This window comes from Sinocyclocheilus rhinocerous, unplaced genomic scaffold, assembly GCF_001515625.1.
Source record: "Sinocyclocheilus rhinocerous isolate Xijiao unplaced genomic scaffold, SAMN03320098_v1.1 scaffold3151, whole genome shotgun sequence".
In the NCBI taxonomy this organism is placed as follows: Eukaryota; Metazoa; Chordata; class Actinopteri; order Cypriniformes; family Cyprinidae; genus Sinocyclocheilus; species Sinocyclocheilus rhinocerous.
Genome location: NW_015632748.1, coordinates 81,372 through 89,102, shown reverse-complemented (window position 1 = coordinate 89,102; position 7,731 = coordinate 81,372). Strand labels below are relative to the sequence as shown.

Sequence of the window (7,731 nt, the reverse complement as noted above, 5' to 3'; positions counted from 1 at the left end):
TCACTGATATCAGAAACACCGCTCCGCGGCTAAGGTATTTCAGTATGTTTGAAATATCACAGTTCTGTTCATAACGTATATTAAAAGAAAAAAGAAAAAAAATAAAATGACAGGAGCGTTTCAAAGTGGATTATTGGAACACTAGTGTGCAAACTATTTTCCTACCACATGACAAGCTAATAACATGGTTTTCAGCATTAAAAGGCTATTGATGCTTTTTGCAGTGCAAATTTTGTTTGTGATGAAAATAACAGTACGTTTTCATCAGTTATTTTACCTACGGATCGCTGCATTTCTTACAGATTTCTGCTCATTTCGAAATCGGATGCAGATGAAGTAGCACTGTATAAGATTACATTTGTTTGCATTATTGAGAAGGCTATTGATGCTTTTTGCAGTGCAAATTTTGTTTGTGATGAAAATAACAGTACGTTTTCGTCAGTTATTTTACCTACGGATCGCTGCATTTCTTACAGATTTCTGCTCATTTCGAAATCGGATGCAGATGAAGTAGCACTGTATAAGATTACATTTGTTTGAATGCATTATTGAGAGAGCGATTGCATGTGAATAAGTGTTGTACCTGTTTAAATCATGATTTCACCTGAAAATATTCAGTATCTCGAGCTGGGCTGCTGGTTCAGGTGTGTTTGATTAGGGTTGGAGCTATACTCTGCTCTCCACCGAGTTTGGGCACCCCTGATCTAGAGGGAACAAACAAATAACTTAATAACTACCCTATAACTTCCCGCTATGTCCATTGCCGTCAACATAGCCTTCACATTCTTTCTGGTTTAAGTGATCCTTCTCTATCAAGCCAGCTAAATATGTTTAACATGAATTCTTGCTAAATGTGCAGTTATATTACGGGCCGCTGGCATGAATTTTACTCATGATGGAGCGGTGGTGGAGCGCTCTTGGAGCGAATGAAAACCACGACGCTCCGACTTTTAAAAAATCTGCTCCTCGCTCCATTCAAAATCACACCGCTACACTCCGTGAAACTCCCACTCCGCTCCGCTCACATACTCCGATATAGACAGCTTTATTATAAAGAAAAATAACAAACAAAAAAATATATAATCATAATCTATGACAAAAGTACTATTATAAACTAGTTTAATGGATAATTCAGTAGCAAATGTTACTCTAGAAAAATCATGAGTGCACAATAATTTTATAAAATCATAAACTTTTAGTGAAAAAAAAATACATTATTTAGTGGGGAACAAATAAAAGTGAATAACATTCATAAAAAACAAGTAATATATTTATATATAAATAAATACTATAGTAGTCAACATTTGAAGTGGATCAAAACCTTTCATCAAAGTTGTCCTAAAACCAAAACAATACACGTTCTTGTCTTAGGACAACTTTGACTAACTTTTTTAATCCACTTCAAATGTTGACTACTGTATAAATTAAAAGACATTTCTTTGAAATGTGTAGCAGAGTAATGAGGCAGCAACATATGATAGATACAAGAAAGGCTATTATTAATCTTTCATTGCGCAAAAGTATTATGATACTAATTAGGCTCCAAATACAGAGCAGCACAAAGCGCTTATGCGCATCCCGTGCACAGAATGATGCGCTTGAAGCAACATGGAGTCACAGCGCGCTTTTCCGCATAGAGAAGTTCAAAGCACAAAGTGAAGAGATATTGATGCGTAGTGTATTAAATATGTGCGTTAGTTTATTGAGCCTTTTCTTTTAACAGTTTTAAATTTCAGTTACTTCGTTCGTGAAGAACAATTCATATTGCTCTCTACTCCAGTCTTGTGATCTAACCAGATATCCGGTAGAAATTTACACGATTTAGAAGCAGCACGAAACTCCAGCAAGATAAATTCCTTTTATGCAAAACCATTTATATTTATTTACAGATCTAGTATAACATTAGGAACATTTAATCATATTGGAGAGAGTTTTATCGTCATAACCGAACGCGACGCAACAGGTCAGGTCTGCCCCAAAAACTCATCCAATTATCTATGAAACCTATGTTACGTATGTTTTGTACGTTTTTATTGATGCTAAAACGTACAATTTACACGGATTTCAACGTTTAAAATGTACAAATCGCTACATATTTCTAGCTAAAAAACGTAAACTATTTGCGTATCTTTTATATCATTAAGATATTTGTATGCATTTTTATCATTTTATCAATAAGCGATTTAGACTTTTAAACTCCTTAACCTACCTCCAAACCTTAATCAAACCATTTTATAGCAAATATAAAAAAGGATATAAAACACAATTGACCGAAATATGCAGGAAAATTAACCATTTTAGTAACAATATAGAAATAAAAATATTTTTTATAGTCGCTAATCCCACTCCTACCTCTAATCCTAAACATAACTATTTCTGTACAGTATAAGAAAAACATGACAGACAGATAAATGCAATTACAATCATTTATTTATTGCAAAAATAAGCAGTACCAAAACTGATCCAAATGACGATGCGTTGCAGCCAGTCCTCTCTGGCGCAATACAGTAGGTTTGTGTGAGGTGCAGAGCAGAATTTAAATTGTTAATCAGTTGAAAATATTTTCCAGATTATTTTCCAGAACCACTCTGTGAACTCGTGAAGGCGCGCACGCATCATTCTCACCAGAAACACAGCATGTCGCAATCCGTGACGAATGCAGGCGAGAGCCAATTAGCGTTCGATTGGATTTGGGCAGAGGTGTAAAGAGTACCTAAAACCCATACTTGAGTAAAAGTACAGATACCTTACAGTGAAAATTACTCCACTACACATTACAAGCCCCCAATTCTAAAACAACTTGAGTAAAAAGTCTTGGAGTATCTGATTTTAACAGTACTTAAGTATTTTACTTATTCTAAATATAGGCTCAAAGATGCACTAGTCAAAGAGACATGCCAGTGAAAAACTGTAAGGTTGTGGAGAAGCTGCGGAAAACAGGCAGAGGCAAGGATCTATGTGCTGGTATTTCATGGAAAAACTAGAACAAACAAGAAGGCAAAAACTGGCAAAAAATGACTGGCAAACAGACAGCCATTAAATTCTACAACTCACAAGGAACTAAAGAAAAACTAGGGCTGGGTGGATGACATGACATGCAGTTCTACCTGTCCATGATGTCATGTACTAATAAAAATGTGTATTTGTTAAAAATTTATATCTTTATGTTGTTCCTCTGACAAGATATTATTACAGCATACCATAGCTTTACTGGTGTATAAAGACCTCTACTTCAAATTTGTATCTAAACATCAAAATTGTCATATGGTGTGACTGTCCGGACTATGTGTGACCTTACTAATATGACAATATATCTCAGCAAAATATAAATAATTGATAGATTTACAGTTTAAGTAACAGAATTAGGCATTTTTAATGGACACAGAAAGTGTTGATGTCTGTGCATGATTTTAAAGCAAGTTCTGGCTAAATACATTTTGTCCATAAAATGGGCGTCATATGGTGTGACATTACAATCTGTATTTTGAACGGGCAATAATTTGGACATCATTATGATGAAGAGGTCCACACTCAACCAGGAAGCTGCAGTGTCCTCTCTGGAGTGGTTTGGAAGGTGAACTGGTGAGTTCTGACTTTTTAATTTTTAATTAAAAAGCTCTGTCACTGATGTGCTCATTAGTGGTCAATGTTTTGTGTCTTATGGTGTGACATTATTTACATAAAAATTAAACACTTTTTTACAAATTTTACTTATAAATTCTTAAAAATCATTGCTGCCATGTGGCAATTTACATGCTAAGTATAAGCTAGCTGTTTTTAGTTAACAAAGAGATTGGCTAAACTGAACAAAACGTCATATGGTGTGACACTGTATCATATGGTGTGACTGTTTTTCCAAGTCACACCATATGATACTTTTGTCACACAATATTACATACACCTTTTTTAATGATAAATAAATAAATATTAAAAACATATTGAAAGAATTTAATGGTGTACATTAAATTGCCCATACAATTAATATATTCCTTTTCAATTTTATACTTAATTTAACCATGTTTGCCATGCTTTACATATTAAAAGATGCAATTTTTTGTCTGTCAGGCAGAAATGTCAAGTAAAGAGAGGACACGAAAATACAAGGAAAGACTCAATGCTGACCATGCAAGGAGAGAGGAGGTCCTGAGGGAAAGGAGGAAAAAGTAAGGAGATCATGCCAGTTCACACAGAACAGACACCTTCTATAGGGAAGGATGAAAGTCTAGGCCACAACCTGCATAGTGTAACTTCAACACAGGATACTATTATCAAGATTGTGAGGCTGAAATGAACGGTTAAAAAAATCTTAATCATTATATATTTTTCATTAACAGGTAAAAAGGGAAGAAACAAAGAGGACAACTCAAGGCATTCAGTGTGCACACCCTTCTTCCTTCAAGACAAGAGAAAATGAGAGAGATGTGGAGAGAAGCACACCAGAGCCTTCTGTCCAGTCACATTCCTTTACCAATTCTCCTCCTGAATGCCCCCCTGAGAATCTACAGGTGTCTGAAGTGTCCATCCCAAGCAAGTTGATAGTTCAGAATGATAATCTGAGGAAACAACTTAAGAAAGTTAAAAGGCAAAATCAGGAACTTATGAAAAAACTGAAAGAAGAACACTCCAAAGCAGAAAGATACAGGAAAAAATGTGAACGGAAAATAGAGCAAAAGCCTGCTCGCACTATTAGTGAGAAGTTTCACTCCCGAGCAGCTAAAAAATTGTCCAGTGAGAGAAAAAAAAGGGTTGAGGCTTTTCTGCAATTGGATGAGAACAGCATTTTGCTTCCTGGAAAAAAGGACACAATTGGAAGAAAAGAGAAGAAACAAAGAAGAATCCTTACAAGCACACTTCAAGACCTTCACAAAGTCTTCAATGATAAGAGTAATAAATTGCACAGAATGTCTTACAGGCAGTTCACCAGATACAAACCATTCTACATCACTCAACCAAAATCATGTGATCGCAACACCTGTGCATGCCATCAACATGAAAACATGAGGCTTCTGATTGCAACTCTTTCAAAAAGAGGACTAATCACAACAAAAAGTCTTTCGACACTGCTGTCATCCATATGCTGCAGCACAGATAATGACTTGTGCATGAGGCGGCAATGCACAGAATGCTGTTTTGAGGAGGTTAAGTTCAGAGGGCATAATCCTGCTGAGAGGGTCACATGGGAACAGTGGCAGAGAGAGCCTATTACAGTCAGAGAAAAAAACTACAAGAACTGTGTTGAAAGAACCAAAGCGGGATCAATTGGAGAACTGCTAGGAGTGTTCCAGAAAGACCTTGAAGAACTGGCTAGTCATCACTACAACTGGATTCATCAAGTTAGAGTTGAGACATCTCAAAAAGAAAACTCAAGACACAATGAATGCCATCAACATGAAAACATGAGGCTTCTGATTGCAACTCTTTCAAAAAGAGGACTAATCACAACAAAAAGTCTTTCGACACTGCTGTCATCCATATGCTGCAGCACAGATAATGACTTGTGCATGAGGCGGCAATGCACAGAATGCTGTTTTGAGGAGGTTAAGTTCAGAGGGCATAATCCTGCTGAGAGGGTCACATGGGAACAGTGGCAGAGAGAGCCTATTACAGTCAGAGAAAAAAACTACAAGAACTGTGTTGAAAGAACCAAAGCGGGATCAATTGGAGAACTGCTAGGAGTGTTCCAGAAAGACCTTGAAGAACTGGCTAGTCATCACTACAACTGGATTCATCAAGTTAGAGTTGAGACATCTCAAAGAGAACTTGCAAGACAATGAAATGGTCCTTCATATTGATTTCAGTGAAAACTATGCTTGCAAGCTTAACACTGAAATTCAAGCCTTTCATTTTGGAGGCAACAGGCAACAAGCAACTCTACACACAGGGGTGGCCTATGGTAGTGGTGGGTCCCAGAGCTATGAAACTGTATCACAGTCTCTGAGACATGATGAAAGTGCAGTGTGGGCTCACATCAAGCCAGTTATTAATGTTAATTGAATTGAAGTCATTGAATGTTTAATGCATATAAAATACACTTTTTTGCATTGACAAATTGTGGTGTGGTGCATTTCATCATATAGTGTGACACTATATCATTTGGTGTGACAATCAGAATTGTGACAATAAAAATACTTTTTTTGTTGTTATAAACCATAAAAAAGTAAATGGAACAACAAATAAATAGTATCAGCAAGATTCACAAGCATTTTGTTAGATTTATAGTTTGTCAGAATTATTCTAAAATGTCTGGAAAGGCTGAGGAGAGATGTCTTACTCTGCATGATGATTTAGAAAAATAATACAAAATCTAATGGATCTGCACAAAATAATGTTAAATCTTAAGTAATGATAAAGATTTATGGTGAAGTTAGTTACTTAGGGAGAGTATATCCCAATTTCATTTTATATAGAATAACTTTTATGTCACACCATATGACAATTTTAGGCACAAATGCAACAAATTGGTAAATAAATCCAATTTCCAATACAAAATCTAAAAGACCACATATTTCTTTGGAAATTCAAGAGTCAGTACAACACAGCTCAATATATTTTATGCCTAATATTTGAAGTTTAAAAAAGGCTTATATGTCAACCACCCGGCTATATATACACACAGGGGGGCTAACAAGCTTAACAAGATAAGACACACCTGGGGAGACTAATTAAGGGGAACCAATGAACAAACGGACTACAAACTGACTACAAACACCACGGGAGACAGGAAGTGACATCCCGAAATTCAGCTGCTGGCGGCTCTCCGTTTTTATGCTGTGGGGAGTTTTCTGGAGGTGGTTGGGGATGGATATGGGCTGAGTAAGACCTCGGTGTGGCGGTGCGTTCACTCAGTAACAAACATCCTACTCCGTCACGCCACCAATTATATACGTATGTCTTTCACCAGGCAAAAAGTGATGGAGGCACATCAAGGCTTCCATGCCATTGCGGGTGTCCCGCAAGTAATTGGCCTTGTGGACGGGACACTTATCCCCATCGCCAAACCCATCAGCGCTCGACCAGGCCTTCATTTGTCGCAAGGGCTTCGCGGCCATCAATGTCCAGGTGGTAGTGGACCACAGGGGGATGTTTACTGACGTGGTGGCAAAGTGGCCTGGTAGCACACACGACAGCTTTGTGTGGGCCAATTCAGCGGCGGGTCAAGACGCAGAAAGAGGAGTTTTTGGGCAGAGCATTTTTTTAGGAGACAACGGCTACCCCCTGAGAACCTATCTTCTAAATCCAGTCACCAACCCCACCACGCAGGCTGAGCACAGTTACAACAATGCACACGGTCGTACCCGCAACTTGGTGGAGTGCTCAATTGGGCGCTGGAAGATGCGCTTCCGGTGCCTTCATAAATCAGCTGGAGGATTGCGTCTGAAGCCACAAAAATGTTGTGCAGTAGTAGTAGTTACAGCCATGCTACACAACATTGCATTCACTGGAGGTGCAGCTTTGCCAGACGAGGTGGAAGAAGAGGAGGAGGAGGAGCAGGAGGAAGAAGCTTTCCACAACCCACCTCAACTAAGAGATGCCCTACATGCTGCTGGTGTGCAAACGAGGCACCAAATCATTCACTCCGTTTTTGGTTAATGTATTTTTTGCACCCAAATTCTGTTTTTAATCCACCACACAGCATCTCCATTTATTTGTGTACGTTCACATTTCTTTCCCCCTCCAAAAATATATATATATTTTTTCAGTTGTGCACACAGTTCATTTCTCATCTGTACC

The 7,731-nt window shown here is 37.8% G+C and overlaps 1 long non-coding RNA gene across 1 annotated transcript; it reads left to right on the top strand.

The window, feature by feature from the left end:
* Positions 1–3,339: 3,339 nt before the first annotated feature.
* LOC107743050 (uncharacterized) lies at positions 3,340–4,426 on the top strand. The gene is made up of 3 exons (XR_001640363.1): positions 3,340–3,582; positions 4,066–4,163; positions 4,335–4,426. It is a non-coding gene; the product is annotated as an uncharacterized LOC107743050 (long non-coding RNA).
* The last annotated feature ends 3,305 nt before the right edge of the window (positions 4,427–7,731 follow it).